The 18816-nt window shown below is 38.1% G+C and overlaps 1 protein-coding gene across 1 annotated transcript in view; it reads left to right on the forward strand.

Moving 5' to 3' along the window:
* Positions 1-3524: 3524 nt before the first annotated feature.
* rnf152 (ring finger protein 152) overlaps positions 3525-18816 on the forward strand; it is a 58509-nt gene continuing 43217 nt past the window's right edge. The window contains exon 1 of the mRNA XM_079259913.1: positions 3525-3587. The gene's annotated coding sequence lies outside the window, so the exon portion shown is untranslated. The remainder of the gene's footprint in view (positions 3588-18816) is intronic.

Here is an 18816-nt window from a genome sequence, read left to right on the forward strand (position 1 = left end):
CTTTGGAAACTGTTCTTTTGACCTCCTGCATCTATGATCTCAATATTTTGGTTGCTGCCCACAGCTTGTGATCACAAATCTGGGTTGTATTGTAGACTGACTAGTTACTTGATGGATTTTTCTGTCTCATCAATAAGAGACAGCAAAATTTTCTTCGATATCTTCTTTAATGCAATATAATACCTGCTTTAAAAAAAGATGCTGCACAATTTATCTGTCAATTTCCCTTTCAGTTCTGTCCAAGAACTCCACCCCCAGTTATGTCACCCTCCGTGTAAAGCATCAACTCACTCCAAGGATGTTGGCCTCCAAAATAAAGCACTAATTCTCATCCTGGATGCTTCATACTGTGGAAATAGCACCTTGGTGACAAGCAGGACCTGTGGTAAAGGCATCCTTGAGTGAACTCCAACACCTGCCAGAAATAAGCCTTTGACTGCTCATAGTGCAAACCAAGCTCTCAATCAGGGTGTAGATTGTTGAAACACCTGAAAAAAAGGGGTCCATACCCCATGTTCCAAGCACACAACCCACATGGCCTTGTGAGGAACACAGATGTTGGGCTTCTTTCAGCCCATAAAAACTAGCTTGTAATGAATTACACATCTTCTCCAATATATTCATGATGCTGATCAAGGGACAGTTTCTTAGATTAGTGCAATACTTGGATGATATTTCTTTGTCGACTTTTGGCATTTCCAAGTTCTGTTTATATTAATTTCTCTGGTAGCTCCTCTTTCCAAACTGATGTCAAACAAAATATGTGAGATATGATGACGTAAATGTAGGTGTTTGCCATCTGTAAATTGAATTGGCACATATTTCACGCTGAACATCTCATCAGACAGCAAAATGTGAAGTCTGAACCCTCACTTAAGATGTTAGGTGGCATATTCCACTAGAAAGTGGCATATTCCTCTTTTTGTTTGATTTAAAAGAGCATTTTTTGCAGTCAGTCTGAACAGAAACCTGCTCTGTCACCGCAACAACACAGTTAAAAATGTTTGCTGGATGAGCTGTTGGAGTTATCGATCAGGAGAAATAGGGACTGAATGTTGCATCCTGTCTGTTACTGGGTTTATTTAGCTCACAGCGAGGGGGGTGGGGGATGGAGGGGCATGTCCTTTGACTGCCAATTAAGCTGGTGATGGTCAGATCATTGTCATGCTGTGCTGATGACTGACAGACCTGACAATCTGGCTGAGCAGTGCATGTAGTTCCATTAATTAATTGCCAGCGGCTGAGCTACATGTAGGCGGATGGAACGAATGTGGATGGCGATGCAGAGCATGCTTTGTATAATTTTCTTTCTTTTTTCCTCCTATTTTGTTAAACAAAGTCAACAACATTAGTGCTGATGAAAGCCTAATTCCTGCTTTTTTCCCCACAACAGAATGAAGGCTTTTCTTTCTTTTCTTCCAAACAAATTCTCTCAAAGGTACAATTTGTTGGTTTCTGCAAATCAACTTGTCAATAAAGTATTATATTTATGTGAGGGCAAGCCAAAGATTAGCTTTCCTCTCCCTTGAGAGGTGCAAGTCTCATTCATAGACTTACTGACGTATTTGAACCAATGAGTCCCATGAGCTGCAGCTAGATTTAGGCACCAAAAGTCAATATTAGCATTTCAGACACCCATCTATTTTCATTAACTCAATCTTGTAGAAGATTTCCCAAAGTAACCTGCTGCCTGAAGCAGTATTAGGCATTTGTGGACTCCTGGGTTGGGTTGCCTTTTCCAACGCTTGATGCATCTGAAATTTAAATGACTTTTCCTCCATAATTGAAGCTGATATTTGAAAGACCTCTTGCACTGCTGCGGTACCATTGCTGACCTTGGACAAACAGCCTATTGGTGGTTTCCAAAAGATTCAAACACATTCATTTATATGCGAACCCTCTCCAGCATAAATTGTAGTTGATTTCTTATGAGATGTAATTGCCACTGCTTTTGATTACTCCCTCATCACCAGAAGCATTTCTGGTGTTCTGATGACAGTGAAATGATTTTTGGAGCAAATCAAAGTCCCCTCACATATTAAAAATAAACAAACTATTCCTGTTATACTCTTAGAGAAACTGAGCACTGAGTTTATTCTGCTATTTCTTAATCTCCTTTGAGGGCATATAGCAATAATGTGCTCTTTATACTAAATAGTATCTTCATCTGATTTTCGTGTGATTATGATAGATACCCTTCATGGTTGAGGATGAATAATTTTAATGGAAAAGTTTTAAAATACATTCAAACTCATATGGGCATGTTAGATTGCTTGCTTACTGGGAAGATGAAGATAAAGCAACATTGCATCATACAATTTGGAAGCTTGATGAAAACTTACAGACTTTACAGAGAAAACTAACAATTCCAGTTGACCACCATTTAATGAAATAATAATCCAGTTTAATTCACATCATTGTCAATAATTTCATTCTAATTCAGTCCAGCTCATGGTACCTGCATTGGTATAATCCAAAATCATAAGATGCAGGGAGGCTGGGCACTCAGCTGACCAGATAGGTTCCTGTACCAAACAGTAATTCTGATTTTTCAGAGGGAATAACTACTCAGATGGTCATTTTTACTATAAAAACATGGGCTAACTTATAGACCATTTGGACTTAAAGAGTTGTGTTCCAATTCGTCAGCCTAGCAATACAAAATGAATTTGGGGAATTTGGAGAAAAATGTGGAAATGTGCAATCAGGCACACATCTCTAGGATGGGACAGCTCTTTGGAAAAGCAGAGTTTTATCATGATCAATCACAACCAGAGGGGCATCTGGCTAAAAAAAATAAACAACAAAAAAACATAAGAATTCTTAAGGGATTTAATTAAGAAAACAGTGATTAGAAGGGACATTTGGGCCAATCAGAGGAGCAGTATTATGCTGTAAAAAGCTACTTGAGGGACCTTTGGTGAAAGTAGGTCAACCATAGGGGATCATAAACAACAAAAGGGGCACCTGGGCCTCATGCATGTCTGTGATGTGTAGGTAAAGGATTCAGTTTTGGAAATAAACATGTTTATGGAAAAAATAATATGAGGATTGAAACTTGGCAAAGCAGAACTGTTCCCCACTTGTATGCTGCCTGTTCCCACTTTAAAACCGCGTGCAGGACCTTGGAACCCCTATAGGATGGAGATTTTTTTTTTTTTTTTTTTTTTTTTTTTACTGTGCAGTCACAACCAGCTACAGCACCGGAGCGCAGCGGTGCGGCAGGAGCGCTGCCTGGTCGCTCGAGCTACTCACATCTGCGCCTGTTCCGCGTCTTGTCCGCAGCCTGTGATGCATTTTCATGCATTATTTTATTTTATCTTTTTCTTACTGTAACCCTCCTCCTTTGTCAGCCACAGGGCGTATTCGCTTCCAGGAGGAGGTTGAGTAAAGTAAAGCTCGAGTGGAACGAGTGGGAGGGCTTCTCCGTGTTTTCTGTGGGAGGAAAACAGTGAAGAGCCAAGCCGCCCACTGAAAACAAGCCAAAGAGCGCACCAACAGTTTTCGCCTCCCGTTTAAACGCACGGAGGAGCAGAGCCGACATCCGCCGTCACAGACGGACAGACGGACGGAGGAACCAGCAAAAGGTGAGCGCGGATTCTCTTCATCTTTCGTGTTGAAGCAGAATTTTCTTGGCGTGGTGTCTGACTCGGTAACACCGAGGAAACAAGTTATTTCTGAGGGTCGGGTTGCTTTGTTTTGCCGTGAAAAGGTAGAAGCTGTTTTCCCTGTTTGGCTTTGTTTGCACACTTTTGCTCATGCATTGTGTTCAGTGATTTATGAGACACGAAATGCAGGATTTGGACTTTAATTTAGGTGTAAATTTAAGAAAAGAAATTCCCTTAAAACTACATTTTCTTGATTTATGCTTTTTGTAGAGCTGAGAATCGCTTTGTTTAATTGTTTAGAGGTTGTAGGCTGTCTCTAAGTCTGTAAATCATGTTGGTCTGACCAGTTTGTGCTTTATTGCCTCCAAATAGGTTCATTTTGGCCACTTTTGCTTTTTTTTATAAAGAGAAATTTGTTCTGGGTTTGTGAGACCTGTGAGGCACACTATCGCAAACCCCTTCCTTCATCATCTGTTTTTCAATGTAAAATTGATTTCAACCATGTCGGAACTTGAAGTGGGGCTGACATTGAAATACAGCAGCCTATTGTGCAAGAGTCTCCAGTCACCTCATTTTGTTATATATTCTCTGGAAACAGGAATTACCGTAGAAGCGGTGAGTTATTGAAACAATTAGAAGTAAATATACAGAAGCCCATAAGGCAAAAACAGTTCGTACAGTTATACCAGATGTGAAAGCCAGTATTTGATGTGGGCATCTTCTGTTCTTTGACATAATAGGCTATAAACCCTCTTGGACCAACTTTCTTTCTTTCTTTTTTTTTTTTTTTTTTGTTACTTCAGTAAGGTTGAGGTCCAGCTTCTGGAGAGGATTCATCATAAGACCCGCTGTTACTGATTTTCAGTTCAGTTCTTGGTAATTTGGTATTTTTCCAGCCTTTTCTCTTTGTTTCCCTTACTTAAGAATGGCTTCTCGAAACAAAGACCATTTCTCGTGAAGCTTCAGGATTTTTTCTCTCCCTCAAATAAGGACATCATTCAGATACTGGTAATCTGTGTTGTCCAGATTCTTCAAAGGACACATTTCACACCATGCTGAGATATGCCAAGTTTACAGTTAATAATTATTTGGGTACCTTGTTGGTATAGAAATATTATTTTGAATCTTGTCTGTCAAACTGTTGTTTTTGTGTGTTGCTCTATAGATGCAGTTAAAGAAATGACAAAAAGTAATGTGTTTGTGACAGACTGCTGCTAACAGTGTCGAAAGACTTAATTTAAAAGTGGGTTACTTGCTCAGTTGTCTGTTACAAAACATGGTTCATCCCTTGAGTTAGGAGTTTTTCTCATGCCTGAGTAAAGCCTACGTCACTTTTAGGTAGCTTTAATAACAAAACAAAACAAACAAACAAAAAAACCAAGACAAAATAAAAATCATGCGTAATCATGAGTAATCAGATACAATGATTGGGCTGAAAACGAGTGGGGGAAAAAGTAGCCCATGTCCAAATAAAAGCTTTGTAAGACTTAAGAAAGCCTAAAGAACTTGGCCACTTTAAATGTTTAGGCTACAAAAAATTGTGGCTGCTTGGATGCAGAACATGCCGGTGGGGTCAATATATTTGCTCAGTACTCTTGAGTAGCCATCTTTTTTTTTTCTCTCTACTCTTTTCAGATGATGATACTCTTATTGTGCCACAGAACATCCATGCACCAGATCTTGGGAGCTACAAGAGTGCCCAGTAAGACTTAAATGCAATATGCTGGTAATGTAAATATATTATTTTCTTCCCAGGAAGCTTGATTAAGTCTTCTTCCTGTTTAAATTTGATAAACCTTGTTATCAGCTACTTTTTTTTTTAACCGCTGCAGGACTACATCCAACATTTAAGATGTGTCAGCTCACACTTAATTCTCGGCCAGTGTAATTGCTTGCAGGATTAGTGTGTTCAAATGAGAGTTAGTGTCAGTCTCAGCCCTTGTAGTACAAGCTGTAAACGTTTACTGCTTTGTGGGCACTTTCAACTAATTCCCTGGATTTTTGTGTCTCAAAGTGGAGACGACAATCAGCAGGTCCCTGATCGTCGTCTGTCTCTTTACGGCTTTGTTTTGTTGTTTGGAGAAGTTATTTGAAAGTTGTGGTCACTCCCAGGTTAGCTCGAAGACTTTTGACAAAAAAATCTGCGTTTTGGTTTTAATTATCCTCCATGTCACGTGTACAGCTCCTGATTCAGCGTAAGCTAATTTAGCAACATAAAAATTAATGTTAGCATATTAATGTCCAGATTTGGTTTTAAAAGAAAAAATGAAAACATTACTCTTTTTAAAGATTTGTTTTTGACAACTATGCCAATTAAAGCCATGTATGTATTTTATGAGATTAGAATAATTAACTGGTATCCCTGGTTAAGCTTTGTCTAGTCCTACCTTGTATGGTTTCATTTAGCGATGACCTGTTTATCTAGTAGGAATGATCATTTACAAAAGTTTTAGCCGTTTCAACAGTTGTTAAAGTAAACAATTTGAGTGAATTACTGTTTTTCTCATTTTGTTTCACATTAATATTCTTTTAAAGTCATGTTTTATGTCCAGTACCTTCAGCACTTCCTAAAAGATCAAATGTCCTCAACCAGAGCCGACCTGAATACTATCAGATAAACCCCCTGCCCATGTGCCAGTACACATGAACACGTGCATTTTGATTACTGCTGATTTTTTTTTTTTTTTTTTTGTCTTGTCCAGCATTTAAGCAAGCAGACTGATGTTCTGGATGCTGTGTTCTGCTGAGCAAATTTATTTTGCCAAGGGGGACTTTTATAGATGTAATGATCCCCTTGTATTTCTTGATTCTTATTTTATTTTTCTATTTGCTTTGGATAATAGCTTGTATTACAGAGTTTATGCTGCTGGACCTGACCGGAAAGGACAGGAAAGGGGCAGAAAGAGAACAGAAAAGAGAACATAAAAAAACAAAAGAAAGAGATCAATGCATACACGTATATGCACATACATACCCACCTACATATACATGTATATACACTCGCACATACATTATATATACATACATACACACACACACATATATATACACATACATATCCATACACATACATATACATACATACATACAAATACATACATACATATGTACACACACATACCCACCCACACACATAAATATATACACCCACACAAGCCAACTCTAGATTTTTTTATGTTTTGCTGCATGTAAACAGTTTTTTGTGGTGTTTTTCACGATGAATATATCCACTTGTGTGTATCTTCAGATGGTGCACCTCTATCTCTTTTGTCTAATGTCAGAATATGCACTGATCTGCACTTTGTTTATATGCCAAATATGAGCCTAGCCAAGGTAGCCCCTATGCTAATCTTGCTTTGAGTACTAGACACAGTTTGCATATAAATATACAGTTCCTCACTGACAATCGGACCTGACATCAGTCAATGCAAGTATTTTACCAAACCTGTGCATGATATATCTGGAGAGCAACAGAAGAGAAAAAGAGGCTTTTAAATAAATCCATTTTACGTGTACTTAATCTCAATAAGTTATCAAACCGGATCAAGAGTGTACTTGTTAGTGTTTGTTTCTCCATTTTTCCACACATACAAAAAACAAATACCACTGATGCAGCTTTAAACTAACTAGCTATGTTAACTTCATTAGGATACAGTAGTGTTAGGGCCAAATACTTAATGTGACATAGCATCGCATTTGCTGTTCATCTTCTGTGTCTTTTTCTATGTATCTGTGTCTGTTCAACTTGTAAAATGTAAAGCAACTTATCAGCAGCTACCTTTGCTCTCTCTGGATTCCACACGTAATAAGCTTGTTTGATGCGTTCAAAGTTTACCTTGCCTGTGGGCTTAACAAAGATACTTAATTAGACCCCACCTCTCTCCTCGTCACTGAACTCTGCATGCTGTACTCATGTGCAGAGCAGATATTTGATAGCAGAGTTGACAACTGCTGCTGTGCTTCTGGAGGTGGCGATGATTTCAATTCAGAGATTTTGACGTTGTCCATTTGAAATAATTAAATTCTCAGCATTTTGAATCTGTGACTGATTTAATGTAGGGAAATGTTGATATTTTCTGTTATAATTATTATTATGGATATTTGTTTCTCACTCATTTGATATTAATTTTTGCTTATCTAGCAGCTTCAAAACTTAAGTTTTAAACAAAAACATTTTGACCCTGATAAGTGAAAAACAAAAAAACACTTTGCAAAGAGATTGAACTTTTTCTGTGATATAAAAGACCAAGGAAAGGTTGTTGGCCTGACTCCCAAGGGAAGAGTGCTCTTGAAACTGGCCTTGATCGTAAGACCTCAGGGAAGTGGTGGAGATATGAGTTGTTATAAATCCACTCATGTATTCTGTAGCTGAAATTGTTCAAGGCTTTGTACATAAGAAAGAGGATTTTGAACGGAATCCTACATTTGTTTTAAGGTTGTTGTTGTAGAAAGAGAACAGGGAAGAGATAAGAGAGATGTAGGGTGGTCTATATTCAGTTTTGGACCAACTGTAAGCTGGTAACATACTCGTAGCTATGACAGAAATAAGTCACAATAGTCTATGCATGATGGCACAAAAAACCTGCCATTTCTATGTTTTTTGCAATGTTACTCATGTGAAAGATAATCTGCTTAATATGTCACACTCTATTAAACATGCTCTTGTTTAATTCTAAAAGATGATAAAGTAAATTAATAAGGTAATGAGTTTGGTCCATTGGTACCGTCATTACTCTCTAACTCTCCAGGACATACACTCTAATATGGTTAAATTGGGCCAAGGACAATATCCATCCATCCATCCATCCATCCATCCATCCATCAATTGATAATATTGCCAACTATAAAACCAAGATTTTCTGCCAAAGATATTGTCTTTCATTGTTTTTAGATTATTTTATAGCCGTTGCACAAACTTTCTGAACCCATCAGGAGTTTTCATTCAGGGTTTTGTCCTCCTGTCATGTGCATTGCAACTATTGATTGCCCCGGTGAGGCTCACTCATTTTTTTTGCATTTGTGTAGTCTTGCACTAATATAGCATTGCTAGTCTGGATGTATTGGATTGATTGTATCTTTATTTAATTGATTAACTAGTTTAAAGTTTAAATTATCTCAGGATTCTTAAAACAAGAGTAAAAGTTTATCAGCTATCAAGTTTTCTACTGATGTCGATTTAGGTTTCCCGTTTTAAATGACACTGTGTAGAAATTCAGTTGAAAGTGTTAAATTCACCCTTATCCAGAACTTTGGGCAACAAGGAACTAGATGAAAATAAGATTATTCTTATTAAGTGTGCTTTAAGGCCTTTAAACATCTACTCCAAATATTTTGCCCAAATAGTTGGCATGTAATATTTTTTATCGAGTCATTGACAAATCAATGTGAACATTCACATCAGTGACAAAGTTTTGTCCAGCGATTTTGCGAGCTTTATCTTTTTTTTTAACTGAGGTCGATTTTTCTTAATGTTCACATCTGAGAGTTATGTAATCGACCAATCAGAGAAGGCATGTTGACTGGTAGATTCCCAGTTGTGAGCCATGCAGGTGTCCCTTTTGCTGCTATTTCATTCAAACTTTTTTACTTCTTCTCTGCTGCTTATAGATGCAGAGAAGTAAGTTTCTGACCTTAAAACTCTTAAGGTCAGACAAGTTCCGGACTTGTTTGATAACACAGTGACATCTATCATGTTTATTTCTGGAGCCGCTCGTCCTGAGGCTGAGGAACTGCACTACACAAGCTTTTCATCTAGGACGTCACGTGACGTTGCAGAGTTTCGCTTCACGCTAGAAAGCACACTGGCTATGTTGAACACGCACCATTGCTGATTCAGCAAAGAAATGCAAGAAATATAAGAGAGAAAGGGACAAAACAAGAATCATCTTAAGATTGTCTTTTTCTAACTGGAGAACTAACAGGTCACCTCGGATTCAAGATGAATGCTGATAGGGGGTGTGTGATGGAGAAAATGGCAAAAAATTTTGTGGTGTGTCTTTAAAGCAAGCAGCTCCACAAACTGTCCCACGGACATCCTAAAGTTTGTTCTGAAGCGGCCACGGTCCATCTTCAGCTCCTGTATTAAACAGTGAAACTCCCCAAATTCTCCTCTCTTTTCTAGAACGAGATGAACCGAGTGGCTCTTTTTGTCTTTTCTTTTGCAGCATCAGCACACAATTGTTTGGGCTTGATGTGAAATCCACCTTGCCACCTTGTAAATTTGTTTTAGAATTTTCATAATTTATTCACAATTTGGCATTAGACTTGGCGTGTATAGACAGAAATGTTGACAATTCTCCCGCGTATAAAAGCCTTTAGTCTGGTATTATCTAGTCTGAATAAATGTAAGAAAAAAGACTGAAGTTGTGGATTCATTTTAAAGCTCTATTAACTCAGTTAAAAACTGCTCACTGCAGTGTAAAATATACAAAACTTCAACCAGTACTTAGTGTACTTGTTAACTAAAGTGACCTTTTCTTCACAATACTTGACAACAGATTAAGTAAATGGAACAAACAAACTAGTTAAGATTTTCAAGATGCTATTAAAATTCAATTTCTATTTTAAGAGGCCCTTGGAAAAAGTCCACATGATATATCAGACAGGAACCTGGTCCATTAAAATACACTTGGCAATATTCCTGTTAAGCTTTTGTGTGTCCAGTGATTTCCATTGTTGCTGTCAGGCGGGGTTGCGTTTGTTAAGGTCTGGCTTTTGGTCCCCTTCTCTTAGTCTCAGTTTGGGAATATAATAGAAACATAATGATTGTGTGATGTGAACAAGTTGTGTAAGCCTGGCAGAATGGCTGTATTAGTGTAACTATGGATGCTAGGCATGACTTTTGACTTAAGGTTTGAATTAAAAGTTTTTAAGCTTAAACAACAAAAAATAAATACATAAATACAACATCTGCTCCAACCATATGGCAGAATGGTGGAAATACAAGCTTGTTGTTTCATTAGACAATGCTGAATCGCAGAGCTTGTATTGAAGACACAGCCGGCCTCTTAGTTAACATGTTTTTATCCATGTGTTTATTAAACTTGCTCACTTCTTAAGACAGCATATATTATTCACAGTGAGAGTTTGCTCTGTTTTAAACTAACCCTGGTCCACTTCCATGAATAAGGCGGTTCTGTTTGGAGCCGTGTCAAAGTGCAACCCAAGTAAAGCAGTGCTTCAAAGTCCAAACAGGGATCTTTGGCCTCCCATAACTCGAGTATAAGTTTTTCTTTGGCTGTTGCCACGTTGAGAGTGTCTACAGAGTGAGCAATAGTCCTCCAGGTCGCTGCTGTAGGGGGAGGGGCTGCCCACTGTTGTGCCTATCCAGAATGGTTAGAGGTGGCTGCTCCTGTCCATGATCCGGTGTAGGTACCAGATATACTCGGGTAGTCAGACGTAACACTATATTGCGCTCCATAAATGTGCAATGAGATGCTTGTGGTCTCTAATTCATCAATAGATATTTTTGCTTTTAATCTATTTTTACTTCGGCAAACTAAACATGTTTTCTTCAGACCAATAAAGTCCCTTTGAATATGAAGACGAATCGATTTTATCATGGCAACTTCTCAATACATTGCAAACATGCTTAAAAACAACTTTAATTTGAAATGTATGTCTAACTAGTTGAATTGTCAATAATTATCACTAATATGTACTAAAACAGACTCTAACATTAATGTTAAATCACACAGTTATTTCTAATTAGGTAAATTTTTGTTGCCTTCCAAATAGCGGCCTTTCTGCCATTGGGAGTTTTAGAAATGATGGTCAGGCTGTGAAAAGTCCTGTTTGATAGGTAATGATGAATTTCTTTATAAACATTGTCCTTGTATACAACAAAAGAGAACAACAATCCCACTTTGCTGAAAAACCACAAAAAAACAAACACGTGTTCCCAACGTCCAGCCAATCAAATACTGTGACGTCATCAGCAGGCCCCGAGCAGATCTGGTACTTACACTGGCAGCAGCAAAAGTGGCAGCTAAGTATCAGTACCCGTGTTAAATGTAACTAGATACTACAGTTTACTATTGATTAATGCCTGAGTATTGAACTACTTACTCTATCTAAATAAGTTAAATGAGATCTCAGTTCATATTTTTTGGGTAATGCTGTCATGAAGACTTGACATTCCAGCATTTTTTTGCTCTCACTTTCTTAACAATGGGTAATTAGAAGCAAATCCTCTAAACTACAGTCACATGAATTTTTAAGTTGCTTGTTTATTGGTTAAAGTAGTGGGGAGATTGGCAGCGAGAGACGGGTAGTCAGAACAAATCTGATTGGACATTTCAAGTGAAACGTGATGGATTTAGCTGGGCTGTTTGTACAGTTCCAAACTAAGAAGATCTCAAGTCTGAATGGCACCATTCTCATCTGGGTAAACAAAACAAAAACAACACACGCGCTGTTAAACCTCACAGATTTGGACTTTCAGTAACATTAAAGCTGCTGAGGTATTTTACGGAGTAATTGTGGTCTTTGTTTTAAGCACTAAGAATAAAAACACACCTGGAATCCTTAGAGATTAAATTGCATCACTTGGTTTTATTTGTTCCGGTTGTTAGAAGAAGATAAAGAACTTGACTTGTGCAAAATTTTTAAACCTGTTGTTATTTATGTGTGGATTTGCTACATATCTCATTGCTATGAGGCTTTGGTTCAGAAACCTTTAAGGCATTGTAAAGATGTCCACTGGTTTATATTTTCTCAGAAAGGTATCAGTGCTCTCATAAATTCAAACGAGACAGACCACATGTGCATGGGGGTTACTTCTGGAGCTGTAAATCTTTGCCTGGATCACAGTTACGACAGGATAAATGATTAGATGCAGCTAAAGAACAATTTACTAGCTGACCATGTATGACTACAATATTCTAATAAATATAGTTAGATCAATTTGAGCTCCCCTTTTTTGGGAAAAAAATAGTAATCTGACATTTGTCTTCAGTATGAAAAGTTTTTTTTTTTAAAAAAAACAAAAAAAACAAACTTGTTTAAAGCCCTTCACATGAGCTTTGCTGAGGGATGCTGGTATAACTGCTTCTGTAAAGTGAAAGCTGTAATAATGGCTATTGGTACAGCTCCATTATCTTCAGCATAAGCTGAATAAAGACAAAGATCAGATCCGATTTAAAAAAAAAAAAAAAAAAAAAAAAAAAAAAAAAAAAAAAAAAAAAAAAAAAAAAATTAAAAACAGGCTGACAGCTTCCTGTTAATGCAAGTAGGATCAGTTGGGATGGTCTTGTTCCTTAAAGTTACAGACTTAGAAAAGGGTGAGAATAGCTTACGTTCCTCATGTTATTACCTTGAGTTGTACCTGGTATTCAGGTTTTGAAAGGCAAACTAAATGGACCACAAGCTTTTTATCTTGTTTGTAGTTTCAAGTAAGTTCACAAAATCCAAAGTGTGTCTAAACGAATGGAAAGAAGAATGGAAAAAGAAATATGCACATCTGGTTATTATCAAGTTAATCATTTTATTCCGTAATTTTTTTTTTGTTTTTTAACAGTGGTGCTTAATGTTTCCGCCACAGCAGCAATGTGTTGTTTTATGTTTTCCAAACACACATTGTTCAAGGGCAATTTAACATCTTTCCTTTGTATTTATTTCCATGACCCCCTGGAAGTGTTCCAGAATATGCAGACCACTAAAATTCCGCATTAGCCCAACTAAATCTGCCTCTTTAAATCACCTACACATTCCAATATTTACTTAACTTTGTCTCACATCTTCCTGCCATGTGTCAGCAGTCAGAAGGTAAACATTGTCTTTAAGTTTGCTGAGGAGTGAAGCCTTAGATGTGTTCCCAGCTTGGAGATTGCACTGTAGAGTTGACCTTGTCTTGGCATCTAAGGGCATATTCACATCAGCCTTTTTGATACAAATTCTAGTTTGCTTTCCGTTTGCTCAGAAAGTCCACTTTGTTTGGGGAAACGTGAATGCACCAAATGAATTCTGATTTGGATCAAAGAAGCTGACTCAGTTCACCCACAAACTTAGGTCTCAGTTTGTTTCAAGTGGATCAAATACAGGAAGCGGACCACAAAAAAATTATTTCTTGCGTTTGACATAGCATTGCATTGTGGGTAAATACATTGCAATCGCTTTATTTATTGTTGTTTATATTGCGGTCATTGTTGCAATGTATTTCTGCAGTATACTTGCATTATACAAAACAAAAAACCCCCCCAAAACAGCGATAATTTTGTCCCCATGTTTAGCTCACAAGCAGAGTTTTCTTCTTCACACAGGTCTTGTTTTCTCATTTGCTAGATACTAGTGCAGCTCCACCTTTGGTGAGAATGGGGATATATCATTCTAATGGTTTTGTTTGTTTGAGCAAAGTGTAACGTGAACACAATCTCGGTCCGCATGGATACGCGCCCTACAACTTAGCCAAGTCCCCAATTGGACCAAGTCTAGCGGACTATCCTGATGTGAATCCATGCTCATTTTAAGCGATATTTTAAATCAGATGTTTAGAGTTTGACGTTAAAAAATGTTGAGGGGTTTATTTCTCAGAATCTGAAATATTCTTTGGTAATGCACGCAAAGGTTTTATGTGTCCTTGTTTGCCCAGTTATTTAGTTCAATTCAATTCAACTTTATTTGTATAGTGCCACCTCACACCAGTGTCTTCTCAGGGCACTTTACAGACATCAATTCAAATCAATTCATAATAAATAGCCTAGCTAAGAGAAACCAAGTGATTGCATTGAATCTTGACTTGGATCCAATCCCCCATCCTGAGCATGCATGAGGCAACAGTGGAAAGCAAAACCTCCAGCACAACCCGGCTCAGGGAGGGATGAGATGGAGAGGATAGGATAGGAAAGGCAGATCAACATACACCACAGCTTTTATTCAGGAAGAGAGAAAAAGTACAAATATGTTAATGATGGCAATACTGTCATATATTTATACATGGCGTAAAAGCAGCAAGGAAGTGCTCAGTACATCATGGGATGTCCCCATGGCTGCATACCTAATGGATGACCTAGACTGCCACTAAGTAAAAGATTATTGTTAAAAAGGAAGATCTTCAGCTTGATCTTAAAGGTAGAGAGGGTGTCTTCCTCCCAAACCCACAGTGGGAGCTGGTTCCAGAAGAAAGAAGCCCGATAGCCGAAGGTTCTTCTTCCTGTCATACTTTTAGAGACTCTGGGAACCACAAGTAAAGTGAAAGTGAAGTGTTCTGTTTGGACAATATGGAACTATGAGATCTTTGATGTACAACGAAGGAGGGCTGGGTAATATGACCAAAATATCATATCCCGATATACCTAATTTTATATCCCCATAATGATATACACAACAAAATAAAATTGTTTGTGTAATTTTGTGTCAGTCATCGGTTATTTTGTCAGTTGTGCTTGGCAACGGCAGCAGTGATCTTCTTCCATTTGTGGGAACTATGGCCGCATGACGTTTCATGGGTAAATGCCTAGTCTGTTGTTGGTTCCACGTCAGTCTTTTTATATCCAAATCGCATCCATGTGACAGAAATTTCCCTTCATTTATGAACAAGCTCATCAGTTTTTGGTTGGGTGGTCATCTTTTAGTGAATTACCCTGCTCTGAGAAAGACTGTAGCAAACATGTTTCAATGTTTGTGTACATATTACATGCCGTAAAGCACATCTTGACATAAAATACTGCAGTAAAGCACCTTATCGATAAACGATAGCGCCTCATATGAAACAATAGATATTTTCTATCGTCCAAACGGTATATATTGTCATATCCCCCAGCCCTAAAATAAAGCTTAGTCAAGAATGGTGTTTAAAATTTTATTAAGTTGTATTATCATTTGTTTAGATGTTTTTTTTTCATTTGGATTTATATGCACTTGCATGGCAATTAAATAAAAATAATGCTTGTATTATCATCTTTAATTAGTGTTCATATATCTTTTACCTGTATTGATGCCACCATAAAATAAGTACATTTTAGTTAAATACTCATGGCATCTTTGGCTAAAATTCTAAAATGTAAATGTCACAATTGTACTTGAAAGAAATGGGTCACAAAAGAAAAATGTAAATTGAATTATTGGCTGGAAAATTTGAATTTCTATGTAAAAAAAAAAAAAAAAAAGTTGAGACATTTCACATATAAGAAGGTTTACCAACTTCTGTAACTAACCTAAAAGCAAATGAGTCAATTTACTTAAGTTATTCATACTCATGCAGTTGGCTTTTGAAAAGCAAATTTGAAAGCTTTTAAAAGCAAATGCATCATAAAATTAGGCTTTAGCCTGATATTCTTAATTTACATAATATCCATTTTGTTGTTTGTTTAAAAACAAAAAATTAAATAAGTGCCAACTGTAAAAGAAGAAAATAATTATAAAACATTAAATTATAGCATAACGTATGGTGTTGGCTTTGTCACATTGCTTAGGAAACTAAATATAATGACTGAAATTGACTGGTTATGCTGGAGTTTGGTCATTTATTGGTCAGGGTTCAGTGCAAGTACAATTTAAAAATAATCTATTTTACTCCAGTTTGTTATAATTATATCCACATAATGCAAACTAATCATGTTATTAAGGAGGCCAGTGGGTCACATTGACTGAGCTCAGTTTAATCCCTCAACTGATGTTGGCACACAGCTAGCATGCATCTGAGCAAACATTAACAAACTCCAGCTTCATGGACAATCTCAACAAAGATTCTTGTCCATATACTAACCTGTCATAACAAGGTGTGTTAGAAGTTTCTCCAGATGCAGACACCAGATACTCTCTGAAGAAAAGCTAGTAAGCAATAAAGACAGCTAGTGCCATCATCTTTTCTGCTTTTGAATCAAAATTGTAAATAAAAAATTAGTAAATTAAAAAATTAGATTTATTGATGATTATAGATTGGCTGAAAAACCTTTTTCAAGTGTCTGAAATTGTTATGAGTTGTAATCTGTTTGGGGTGTCTAGTTGTGGAACGGCTAAATATGACTAGATGAACATTAGGTATTCATTTCAGTGTTGATTAAGTTGATTATGTTGATGGCATATGATGCAGGATTGAACAATGTTTTCAGCTACACTTATTTTTACCCTCTGCTTGTTGTTACTTTAACCTCTGTTGCAAAGTTCAGTCCAATTTTACGCAACTTCCATACATCATTTCCCACTTTATTCTCTTTCCATTTTCCAGAAGTGTACCTCCACTGTCTCCTTCATTAATTTCTCCCCTCTCAGGACGTAAGCAGGTCCGTTTCCACCTTCCCTTGTGCTTCATTTGCATCTTGGCTCCACACGGCTGCCCAAGTGTATTCTTGGAGTCAGGTGGCTAATTGGTTCCCATCTGTTGGGAGAAAGCAGCCTTTACTGGATTTTGGGTAATTTGTGTCAAGAGTTTTACCATATTGATTCAGTTTTTCCTGTCCGCCCAGTCTTAAGAATGATATCTTCTTTTTTGTGTTGTGTTCTTGCAGAATTTTTCAATGTTGGAACAAGCACCAGGCCACATATCCATGTCTTGCTTTTTGACTGTTGATTCATTGAATTTCTCGGTAGTTATTTATTTCTGATTCTGAAGGGTAATATTTGCCTCTTGGTCAATAGCCGCTGTAGAAGATGACAATTCTGAAGTTGTACCAAAAGGAGGTCAGGGAGACAGAATTTTAATAATTATTAGAGTTTTGGAGATGTGCTGAAGACAACCCGGGTGGAAAACGTAGCACTGAAAAATCTGTGGTGTTGCGCTACAATCATTTACATGCACCACAATCCCAGGTGGGTTTATATGAAAAATGAGGAAGTGCACAAGACATCTTTATGAAATGTGTATATATATATATATACACTACTCACAAAAAGTTAGGGATATTTGGCTTTCAGGTGAAATTTATGGAAAATGCAATATGTTCATGCTACAGTGATATAATATCATAAAAGTAAGACATTTAAGTAGATGGATGCACTACTGATTTCCTCATCTCAAAAAATTCATTCAACACAAAAGGTAACAACAATGGTAGTTACACCACAACAAAAAATTTGAACGTCTCAATATCTCGTCATGTGCCCTTGAGCATCAATTACAGCTTGACAACGACGTCTCATGCTGTTCACAAGGCAACTTATTGCCTGCTGAGGCATGGCATCCCACTCTGAAGGGCAGCCCTCAGGTCATTGAGGTTTCGGGGGTGCAGGGTTTCGAGCCTCTACACGACGGCTCAGCTGATCCCACAGGTTTTCAATGGGATTCAGGTCTGGAGAGAGTGCAGGCCATTCCATTTGAGGTACACCAGTCTCCAACAGCCGTTCCCTGATGATGCGGCCTCGATGAGCAGGAGCATTGTCGTCCATGAAGATGAAATTAGGCCTGTGCTGTTCATGTAGGGGCACAATCGCTGGATTAATGATGTTATTCAGGTAGTATGGGCTTGTCACTGTACCATTCACAAAGTGTAGGGCAGTTCTGTACCAAGTGGACACCCCTGCCCACACTGTAACACCGCCACCACCAAAAGCTGGCCTGGTGACAACAGTGGCTGATGCATAGCGCTCTCCCTGACGTCTCCAACATGGTTGCCGGCCATCATTTCTGCTCAGTGTGAATGGACTTTCATCAGAGAACAGCACTGAGGCCCACTGGTTCCTCGTCCAGCGTAAATGCTCCCTGGCCCATGCAAGACGATGATGCCTGTGCCTGGTGGTGTGGTCAGGTACCCGTGCAGGTCGTCTAGCACGCAGACCACGCTGATGTAAACGGTTTCGAATGGTCTGACGTGACACTTGGGTGCCTCTCACCTCTCTTAAACGTGCCTGGAGTTGAGTGGCATTCATCATCCGGTTTCTCAGGGCAGTGTTCACAATGTAGCGGTCATCAGCACGGGATGTGGCCAAAGGGCATCCACTTCTAGGCCTTTCTGTGACTCTTCCAGTCTCTCGATATCTCTGTTGCAACCTGCTGATGACACTCTGTGACACTCCAGGCTCAGTGGCCACTTCTGTCTGAGAACGTCCTGTTTGAAGCATCGCAATGGCAAGGGACTGTTGTTCCATTGTTAGGTGTCGTCTTGGTCTCATGATGTCAAAATGTGAACAGCATGATGAGGACAACTGTTTAAACACCAGCTCTAATTGAACCAGGACATTTATTGGTCAATTCAAGGATCACACACCTGCCGTGATTTTTGCCGTTAAGCTCCTTGTTAGAGAACAGCAACTTGTGCAAAATTTATTGGAAAAT

This window comes from Telmatherina bonti, assembly GCF_933228915.1.
Source record: "Telmatherina bonti genome assembly, chromosome: 20".
Classification (NCBI taxonomy): Eukaryota; Metazoa; Chordata; class Actinopteri; order Atheriniformes; family Telmatherinidae; genus Telmatherina; species Telmatherina bonti.